This window comes from Homalodisca vitripennis, unplaced genomic scaffold (genome assembly GCF_021130785.1).
Source record: "Homalodisca vitripennis isolate AUS2020 unplaced genomic scaffold, UT_GWSS_2.1 ScUCBcl_2032;HRSCAF=6388, whole genome shotgun sequence".
Taxonomy (NCBI): domain Eukaryota; kingdom Metazoa; phylum Arthropoda; class Insecta; order Hemiptera; family Cicadellidae; genus Homalodisca; species Homalodisca vitripennis.
The window spans coordinates 61,748-72,805 of record NW_025778195.1 but is presented as its reverse complement, the minus strand read 5'-3'; the positions used below and the strand labels follow the sequence as shown (position 1 = coordinate 72,805).

General features: G+C 34.1%; 1 long non-coding RNA gene across 1 annotated transcript; it reads right to left on the bottom strand.

The window, feature by feature from the left end:
* Positions 1 to 6,787: 6,787 nt before the first annotated feature.
* On the bottom strand, positions 6,788 to 9,054 carry LOC124371828. The gene is made up of 2 exons (XR_006923278.1): positions 8,914 to 9,054; positions 6,788 to 6,968 (listed from the first exon to the last, which is right to left on the bottom strand). It is a non-coding gene; the product is annotated as an uncharacterized LOC124371828 (long non-coding RNA).
* Positions 9,055 to 11,058: the final 2,004 nt, after the last annotated feature.

Below are 11,058 nucleotides of genomic sequence, written 5' to 3'. Positions count from 1 at the left end.
AAGGTGGTGTTGACGCGTGGTATGTCAAACGTTGCAATAAATGTGATTGAGGAAATGTTTACTAACTCAGAGAATCTTGACGGTGACACAGAAACTTTAGTTACAAGCATTTGTGTTAATTTAAAAAAACTAGAGGCTAACAATCCTCATATCAATGTTTTTGACTTTGAGTCGGACATATTCAATTTACTCAAGTTTTTGGACAAAGCTCTGACTACCACAAAAACATTTGAGGACGTTATTGAAAATTTAAAGTGTGACATTTTAACTCTTGAAACCAGACTGGAGCGTGAGAAACAACGAAGACACTCTGACCTAAATGCATCATACAGTGAATTAGACATTGTCCGAGAAGAAAAAGACGTTGTAATTAAGGAGAATAATGTTTGTCTCTTCTAGCTTAGTAAAAGTTAGGGATGATTTAAAAAAAATGTGTGATGAATGTTTATCTTTAAAAAAAACGTTGTTAATGAGAATGATCTAATCATAGCTAAGTTAAGTACAGATTTAGAAACTAGTAATAAACAGAAACTAGAGTTATCAAATCGTGTAAAGGAATTGAAGTCGTCAATTAAGGCGGTAGAAGAAAAATCTTGGCTCAGTAATAGATGGGTTGATGACAAAATTCTAGATTCTTACTTTGAAACGTTTAACAGTAAGGATAGTAAAAATACAAGTAAGGTAATTTTCATTGGCCCCTCTGTATCTCAAATGGTAAAGCATGGTAGTGATACTGATGTAAATGTTCTTTTAGGTAACTTAGAATTGTTTAAGTCTGACTATTCATTCTTATGCATCAGCGATAGTGTAGCGGCACTAAAGGCGGATACTGGCTCTCACTGGATTTTATTGTTTGTTGATGTTTGTGGGCAGTCAGTATACCACCTTGATTCAATTAAAGGCGCTAATATGGAGGCTGCTAAGCTAGTAACTAGTAAACTTGGATTCACGAAGGATAGCCTCTGTGAGTTGAGTTGTGCTCAACAAAATAACAGCTACGAATGTGGTCTAAGTGTGCTGGTTAATGCTAAATTTATAAAAGAGGGTTTTTGCAATATTCATAAAAATGGTCTTACTTTTTGTGATTGGTATTCACTGTTTAAGGATGGGAATCAAAGCACTGTGTCTGTAGACAAGTGTGTCTTGATTGTGACAGACACAACTGTAGGAGATCCGATTGATTTGGCAGCCACTGTTGCAACTGTTGCCATTAAGATGGCCTTTAATTCTGATACCAATGTAGATTTAGTCAGACCGAGGGATGTTTCTAATGAATGGAAAAAAACTGTAAAATTCAATAAAAAACAACGTAGTTTTAAGGTTAATAAAACTGTAAATTCTTTGACAGATGGTGCCACTGTGAAATGTATAAATCGTTTTGAGTCCCTTGCTGAGGGGGATAATAGTGTAAATTACACAACAGTATGCAATGCATCAGGGAAATGGTATCAGAAGTCAGTAAACAAACCTAAATTGTCAGTTAAGTTAACTAAGAATAGTAACTTTAAAGGAGGTAAAGAAGCCTTTGCTCGTGGAAATGTTTCCTTGCCTTTTGTAAGAGAAAAGGTTTCTAGTGGCAAAGTCAGTGCTGAGTCTAGAGAGGAATTAAATTTAACATATCAGGAAAAGACCATGTCCAATGTTTTGCTGATCGGTGATTCTTTTTTGCGTTATTCTGGGAAAAAATGTGAAGAGAGAGGGGCTATTGTGGATATAAATCCAGGGGCTAGAATATCTCACATTAGAGATAAGATCAGTAAGTATAAATCAGCACAACCTGAGATAATATACATTTTTGTTGGAACTAATAACCTAGTTCGCGGATACAACGGTGGCCCTGGCTACAATGGGGGCTGTGGCAAGAGAGCGGTGCTCCACGCATTCGCGGACCTGTTGAGTACTGCCAAACGAACTTTTCCTAATGCTACTGTTATTTTAAATAGTATTATTACAAGGAGGGATATCAAAAAGCAAGCACTTTTCCACTTAAATGAACAGTTAATGCTCATGTGTAAGAACTTCAATGTTGAGTTTCTCAACAACAGCGATGTTATCCGAAACTATCATCTTTCCCGTAACGGGAGACACCTCAATCGAAACGGGAATAATAGTATGGGGGAGTTGATTTTTCAGTCACTGAAAATAGTGTATGAGGCCTGTCACGCCCGGTGTGGAAGTGAGATTGCTCCAGATGTCATCTGTCCCAGTCCTCAGGTATCTCCTGTTAATGATTGTGCCCCGGTGAGTATAATCCAGTCGGGAAACGAGATCGAGCGACTGCCACTTGTTGTAGAGTAGCGCATGTAAATTTTAGATCGCTTAACACAGGTTTTGCAGAGTTGTGTTCGGTTGTTGATGATTTTCAATTTGACTTGTTGGGGGTCTCTGAGTCATGGCTATCCGCTGATGTTCCCTCGTATGTGTTCGATGTGCCGGGCTACACACTTCATCGTTGCGATAGGCCGTCTCTGATGGGTCGTGGAGGAGGTGTAATTCTGTATGTAAGGTGCATTATTAAGTTTACTCCTGTTAGACTTCTCAACGTGGATACTAGCATTGAATATATATGTGGCTTGGTTTGTCTGAAGGGTCAGAAGCTATGTGTCTGTATTGCATATAGACCACCAGCTGCGCCATATTCTTGCATAAGTTCTTTGATTCATGCTTTGTTTATTGACATGTCACCCAAGGTAGATTCAGTGATTTTGTTGGGTGACTTGAATGTGAATTTCCTGGACAGGAGAAGAGCAGATGTGAAATATCTCGAGAAAATTATTCAATCTTTGGGTCTCGTCCAAATAGTTAGGGAACCCACTCGCATCACTGAGAGTACATCGTCTCTTATTGACGTCATAATTGTAGATAAGAATTTTAATCCAGATGTAGGAATAGTCGACACCTCCAATATCTTGGAGCACAATGGTAAACGTATCACCGACCACAAGCTGATATACTGTGACGTGTTATGTGAGAAACCGAAATCCAAGGCTAAGTTCATATCATATCGCAATTTTAGAGATTTTGATTATGAGAAGTTTATTGAGACTGCCTCTAGTTTTTGTTGGGAAGACATAATAACCCTGGAAGACGTAGATGACATCACTAATAATTTAACTTCAAATATTATTCAAATCTTTGACGTGTGTGCCCCTATGGTGCGAAAGAGAATAATCAGGAAAAAAGCTCCTTGGAGGGACTCCAACCTGATTGACCTTACACAAAAGAAGAATAGGTGTAAAAATGTCTAACTTTCCCTAAAAACCCAAGAATTGAGACTCAAATACCGTAAGGCTCGTAACGCACTCAATGTGGCTGTAAGATTGGCGAAAAAGAAGTATTTCGCCGATAATTTAAACATAAAAACACAAAGAAGTTTTGGGCTACGTTGCGGGCTGGTGGAATTCTGAATGCAAATGAAGAAAAACCTCATCAATTTTCACCTAAAGAGCTGAATGACTATTTTTCAACCATGGGTTGTGGACGAAACATAAGCATGGATAAACTGAGTTTCTTTAGCCAAAATATGTGTGCAGTTGTAAATTCCCCTTTCACCTTTATGCGCGTGTCTGAGCAAAAGGTGAGGGAGCTTATGAACACCATTTTAAGTACTGCTTTTGGCGTGGACGGAATATCCATCGCTATGGTCAGAGGCTTAAGCCCTTTTTGTATTGGAGCAATCACCCATCTAATCAATGTGTCTCTAACTACTGGGAAATTTCCTTCCTGCTGGAAGGAGAGTGTAGTGATCCCTCTTCCGAAAACTAACAATCCTACTTCGATTTCTCAGTTTCGACCAATATCGATCCTCCCGGTCGTCTCTAAAATACTGGAGAGGGTTGTGTCAGAGCAGATGGTCAGCTACTTGGAATCTGAGGATTTACTGCCTGAAGCACAATCAGGTTTTAGACAGGGTTTTAGCACCTGCTCCGCTCTTCTCAATGTCACTGATGACCTGCTTTCTGCTAGGGATAGGGGTTTTCAGAGCTTGATTACGGGATTAGACTTTTCGCAAGCTTTCGATTCTGTTAATTTCGATTTGTTATTAGCTAAGCTTAAATTCTATCATTTTGACGAAAATTCAGTCCGATGGTTCTCGTCGTATTTATTGGGGAGAACCCAGCGAACAAAAGTTGACGGTCGGCTGTCTCCTGCGTTGCCCCGTTTTGTTGGTGTCCCGCAAGGTAGTTGCCTGGGGCCAATAATCTTTCTTGTATATACTGCAGACTTGAAAGACCAGCTGGAGTTCTGCTCTCTTCATTGTTATGCGGATGACTCACAGCTATTATTGTCTTACAATCCTTTGGAGAGAGCAGAGGCTGTAGGGAAGATTAATTCAGATTTGGATAGGGTAAAGTCGTGGTCGGATGATCATGGGTTTCTGCTTAACTCGGACAAATGTGCTGTTTTGCAGGTGGGATCATCTCTGAACTGTCAACCACATGGTTGCATTAGTCAGTTAGTCACTTTGGATGGCAAACCTTTAGTTATGAACAGTTCTCTAAAAATCCTTGGAGTTACTTTGGATTCCAATCTTGATTTTGCGAACCATGTAAAATCCATATGTAACAGCGTTGTGACCAAACTGAAAACCCTTTATAGATGTGTGAAAGTACTGCCTGTGTCTTCTAAGCTAGAAATTGTCCGCTCAATAATTTTTCCCACTATATATTACGCTCTTCCATCTTTTGCTCGTTGTTTGTCTCAGGAGTATGTCACGGTTCTTACTAGATTGCAAAACAGAGCTCTGAGATTTGTTTATAATCTCAAGAAATTTGATCACATCAGTGAATTTAGATTAAGCTCTAAGGTACTATCAATTGGAAATTGCTGTGACTTACAGACTGCCCAACTAATCCACAGGGTTCTTCAGACTGGCAAACCTAAATATCTCAGGAAAAAAACTTATTTTCAGGCATGAAATAAATTCTCGCAGTACTCGGTAGGACAGCCTACTTCATTTGCCTAGGGTCCGCCTAGAAATTGGCAAGAAAGGTTTTAGCTACTTTTGACCGGAAATATATAATGTTTTGCCCCCTGCTTTAAAGACCCTTAGTTATAGTACATTTAAAAATCATGTTAAAGAGATTTTTTATATAATTTTATAAGTTAGAATAATTATGTAATTTTATATCATTTAGAATAACTATTATTACCTGTAATTTATGTAATAATTACCTGTAAGTTATGACAAAAGTTGTCTTGTAAACCAGAGTCTTACTTTGAAGAACGCTTGCTGAATAAAGACGTTATTATTATTATTATTATTATTATAACTAGACTTTAAATTAACTTGTGTGTGGTATAACATTTCTTTAAATGTATTAGATTTTAAGTAGGTTTATGCACGGGGTTCGTCTCATTCGGTTATTTGGCCACATTTTTATTTATAACAAAGAAATAAAGATCTCTTATTTTTGAGATGAGCAAAATGAGGTTTAGGATTTGGCTATAAATGATAAATTCCTTGTTGTTTGAATAAGTTTTTTTAAAATAACTCTTTAATTATGTTGAATAGCATGTACATGTGAACAGCATCAAACCAATGAATATGTCCATTTACTCTTGAAAGAATAGTTGTACTGAAAAGCATGGTACAGTCAAAAAAACGTCTACATCTGCGTTTGTATTCCACTTAGGATATAAGGAGTAGAGTGAAAATCTTAATATCTGCTTCTGTCTTTCTCTTCAACAGACCTACATTTGAGCTACATCTCTTCACAGTACGTCAAACGGCTTTTGAGATATTGTGTAAACAAACCTACGTCGCCACATACTCTAACATACACATATATAAACTGCCCAGTTTACTAATAATATTTATGATTAGTTTAATTTCCTAAAAGTAAATGTATGATTGCTTTCTTTGTTTGTATTCTAAACATTAGTTTTTCGGAGGAATGGATATCTGTCAACCTGATACAGTACATTATAATGATCTCACCTCTCAATCCCTGTCGTTATATCATTCTTTATATCATTCTTATTTTCGTTTTCTTGGTTCAATATTAGAGCTATATCAATATTTTTATACCTATTTAGTATCGTGTGCCTCATCAGTTAAACATGGACTCGATGACCTCTCGATAATTTTCTGCTGTAAAATTACATACATTGCATGGTGTGATCCACTTAGTACGGTCTCGATATCATGGCGCTCTCTTTTTCCCTGAAATTGTAGTCACGGTGCGAACGTTTCTTTGAATCATGTTACGCATTCCCAATTTTGTTCGTAAAACTAAAGTAAAATTATTTGTTTGATCTCGTCACTGCTGCTATCTATCATAAAGTCTAGACAATACAATTCGTAATTACTATACGCATCACCATATCAAAAACTTATATTTATTTGTGCAAATACAAAATAATGGACACAAAGTGAAAAGTTGCGTTCTGTGACTCGATCAGCTGTAAAACATTTTCCCTGCATATTATTTGCAGTAAATATTTTTTCTTTAAGTAGCCTACGTTTAAAACATAGTTGTGGGTGGTATAAAGATATGCCTATGTTTTATTGTCATATCTAAGTAATTTAAATGCCACTTTACGTAGTGTAAATATATATATATATATATATATATATATATATATATATATATATATATACATGTATGTGAATAATTTGCCCTCTTACATATTGCACTCTTTATGTTATTGCACAATTTAATTAATATTTTATTTTCTTAGAGGCCGAATTAAATTACATGTTCTTTGCCCAAGAATTAATATTTTCATTATTTGATACTTATGATAATTTGCATTATCAATGGAATTAAATAAAAAACAACCATAAACTGAAAACTTTGATTTATTTTTTCTATTTTAGCCATGAAAAACAGGTTGAGTTGTAATCAGATTGAGTTGGAATCACGTTGAGTTGTATGAGGTTGTAATCCATCGTGTTGTCCGTGTCCAGAGCATGTCCGTGTACAGAGCCGGGTCATATTCATGTTGTACTAGCCGTCCATCTGCTGCAACATATACAAAGTGTATTATTATCATAAGGTCCAAATATGAAGGATAACTTGTTAGAGCGCAACCATTTAAAATTCATATTAGTATTTAATTTATACAAAAAAATCCAGCTCTTCTACCTAAACTTTTTCACTACATCTGTCTAGCTTCTTTCAATTTAGACAGTCTTTGATTATTGACTAAACATAGTCCACCAAACATATTCCCTCAACCTTTTCTGAGATAAAAGATTCTTTAAAACTATATACTCTTATCTATTTTATGTTCATCCTAGTAATTTGTCCTAGTTTTTGGTGTAACATGTTGACTAAAGACAGCTTCATAAAGGGGACAGAATATTTCAAGTTTTAAATAGGTTAACAATGTTAGACTTGGTGTCAACAGTTAAACTCTCCCGATACCTAAGTCTTCATAAAGTCAAAATCTTTGAAATATATATTTTCTTATGTGGTACAGAAAAAATCATGTAGTCACCGCCGCAACAACATTTTGTGTCAGTTGTTGTATGTTTTAGTGAAGTCAGTAATATTATAAGTTATTCAAGGATTATCATTAAACTTATATCGTAGGCTACCTATAGTAATATTGATTAAACAGAAATCTCAAATTAAAACAAAGGATATGTAACTCAATGTATTAATCACACTTAGAACATATAACAAATTTAAATGCTCGTATTTTCTTATACTCGTATTATTACCAAATACTATACATATTTTATTTCGAGTCTCTTTATTTTCTATAATTAATAATACACTCACTATCCAATACCACATTAAAGATGCTATCATTATTATTTGTTGTTTATAATATGTACAAGCTTATTGATTTAAGATGTATATGATATGATTATGACTATTACAGTTTTACAATAGTTTATTATACCATATTATTTCATGGAATCGTTTAAATAGTGACTCATAATCTTTTAACTTAGTCTATGTTCATGAAGGAATTCAAACATTCTTTTGAACTTAAATTTATTAGAAAAAAGACGTACTATATGGGTAGTCTACATTATTTTTTATAAGGTGATGGTGCTAGGCTATTGAATCGTTAAACTTTATATTGATGTTGAATTGCACTGATATAATACATTATTTATATAATTCAAATAATTATACTATCGACTATTGAAAAACTAATTAATTTCTTAGGCTACTATTTGTTGATGCAAGTGTTATATTGTAATGTTTAGTAATACACATTATTTAACTTGCTCTGTAACAATATGTTTGTTATGTTATAATATTGTCGTTTTTCCTTTGAAAAAGCTGCCATTATGAGTGATACATACTAATATACTTGTGAAATAACTAAATTGCATTGGAAGCAATCCACTAATAAATCGTTTGAAAACTTATAATATCAAATTAGTTTTAAAATATTATAAATACATAGGCCACTTTACGTATACTGATTGTTTTAATGGTGTAAATATTCGATTACTATATACCAAACACTGATGTATAATATTTTAAAGTTTTAAATGTTCTATTAAAAAAGTACTACGTCGTGGTAATGATGTATTTGGTAAGATGGTCGAAATTAAGCCTAAAACATTTTGTATTTATTTGTTAAGAAATGAGTTCCAGTATATCATAAATTGCCTGTTAACACCAAAACATAAACTTTTACTGTTACTTACGCGATATTTACTTTAATCAATTATTACATTAAAATATGAAGTTTGAAACTTTTGTTAGAAACTTTTACAATATCGATACTAAAATAGGCATCACATTTGTAATATAAGAGAAATGTTTGTTTCTGTTGTTGCAGGACTGTTAATACTATATATACACATACAAACAAACAAACAAACACACACACACACACACACACACACACACACACATTTTTACTCTATATTTTTAATACATTATTGGAAGTTAAAAATCAAATATATTTAATGATATCACTCGCGCATATTTTAATTACCTGAAGGAAAGTCTAGTAGTAGCCGACGACGGCCATGTTGACACTGGTCCTTTCCTTGCCCATGTTAGTAAGAGTCTGATGTTTCGTTAGGAAATATCTGATACTGGAGCAGGCAGAGATGCGGGTTATATACTGCTGGTCAGTAAACCACGTGACCTCACCCAATCAGAGGTTGAGCTGGCCACATCACCAGACTGAGTCAAGTGATTTTATCACTTGACCTGTGTGATATTAACGTTATTAATCTGATACAAATTAGCATGTGAATCGTCAAATCTTTGTTAAAGAGGAGCATGTATTGACAACTATGCCACTAACCAATATAGAACAATAGTTATATCCAAATAGTAAATGACCATGGAGTGAAGAAGAGAAGGGAAGATTATGATGCCACTAATAAAGCATTATATTTTGGTTAATTTTTATTGATGACGGACGCTCTAGTTAGTTGGCGTACCGCATCTAGACCCGGCTTTAACAAAAGGCCAAAATTTAAAAGTGCCTAATAAATATGAATTCGTCCCAAATGTAAAATGTTTCACAATATAAACTCAGATTTTAGTGTCTCAATGATTATAAATTTGCTAAATAGCATTATCTGTTAATAATAATGGTTTATAATTTATATGCAATATTGAACTTCTTATGGGTAAATCAATACTAAAGAAATATAAAAGCAGAGAACAACATAAAAGGCGAATGTTTAAGAATATTAGATCCCTTTATTATTAAGGTTAAAAAGTACGAAGTGCTCATGTTTCCCTATTAAATTTCAAGTCTAACTGATTTCTAAGAAATTTGTGTCAAAGAACGGATTATGCAGTGATGTAACATTATTGATGTGATGTACAGTGATGTACAGTGTACAGTGTACAGTGTACAGTGATGTACAGTGATGTACAGCCACCAGGTAATTGTTTTAACTATAATAATGAATTGTGTCGCAACTTAACAGCGTTGACACCGTAAATTGCAGTGAATTTTTAAACATAATGTCTATTATATAGTTGCTAATTGCGTCTCTGCACATATTTTAGTGATGTCACTCTAAATAACATTGTAAGCAATTAGAGATTCTTGAATGATATTCCTATGTTCGGAACTACTGCTGAATCAACATATGTAATAATTGACAGTAGGTTGCAGCCATCAAGTCGTAGGAGAGCGAAGTATTTCTGAAGGAAGAAAGATGAAATAACATAGTTATCTATTTCTAATTTAAAATTAATGAGATTTCAATTGATTCTTAAGTTTCCATTGTTACTATTCAGATGGTGTGATTGGTTTTATGTTGCTATAAATTATTTACAATTCGAAAGTCACGCCTCTTTAAGATAAACAGTCCCTCTCATACTGACGTAAAAGAAGAAAACATCAGTTTAATCACTCTGCGAGGATTTTACAGGCATATAAAGCAGAAAAAAGGTGAGTTCGTAACCAGACCCAAATAAAAAGACTAAACAAAAAATGTGAAATGTTACAGTGTGTATATGATGTATAATGTCATGGAGTGATATTTTTTTAACCATTTATGATTTATGGCTGTTTCATTTTTTATGAAATATAATTGAAGAAAATCATACGTTTTAACAACTTTCTCTCAAGAAGTTAAATATGTTTATCATTAGAAAAACCTCGCTTCCTCCGGTCATCTTTTATATTCTTATCTTAAATAGTTCTTCTCTGAGCCTGATTATAAAATGTCCTGAAATTTTCTGTCGAATACCTACAATTTAAGCTGTACCAAACTAAGGTTTTTGTCCTTTCTCTTTTTGTCCAAAATTCTTAACTTTTAAACTCCAACAAAACTGATTGCACCCTTTAATGTGTCCGGGTGGCCTAATAGCCTACTTGTGCAAGATTAATTTTAAGAACACTACTATCTATCACTAAACGCTAAACATATTTGAAAAAAACATAACAATTATTTTTGACCAAATTCTGAAAGTTCCTTTTTTACGAACAGAGTAATGTAACCTAACATTCAGCTTGGAGCAAAATATTTCAGTGCTTTTCTGCCTGCTTGTAAAGACGTAAAATACTCGAATATTTTGCATGATTTTTGCTAACCTTGGTACACATTGTTCACAGTAATATACTCGTAGTTATTAATTAACAAATTTGATCCAAGGTAACAGATCACCA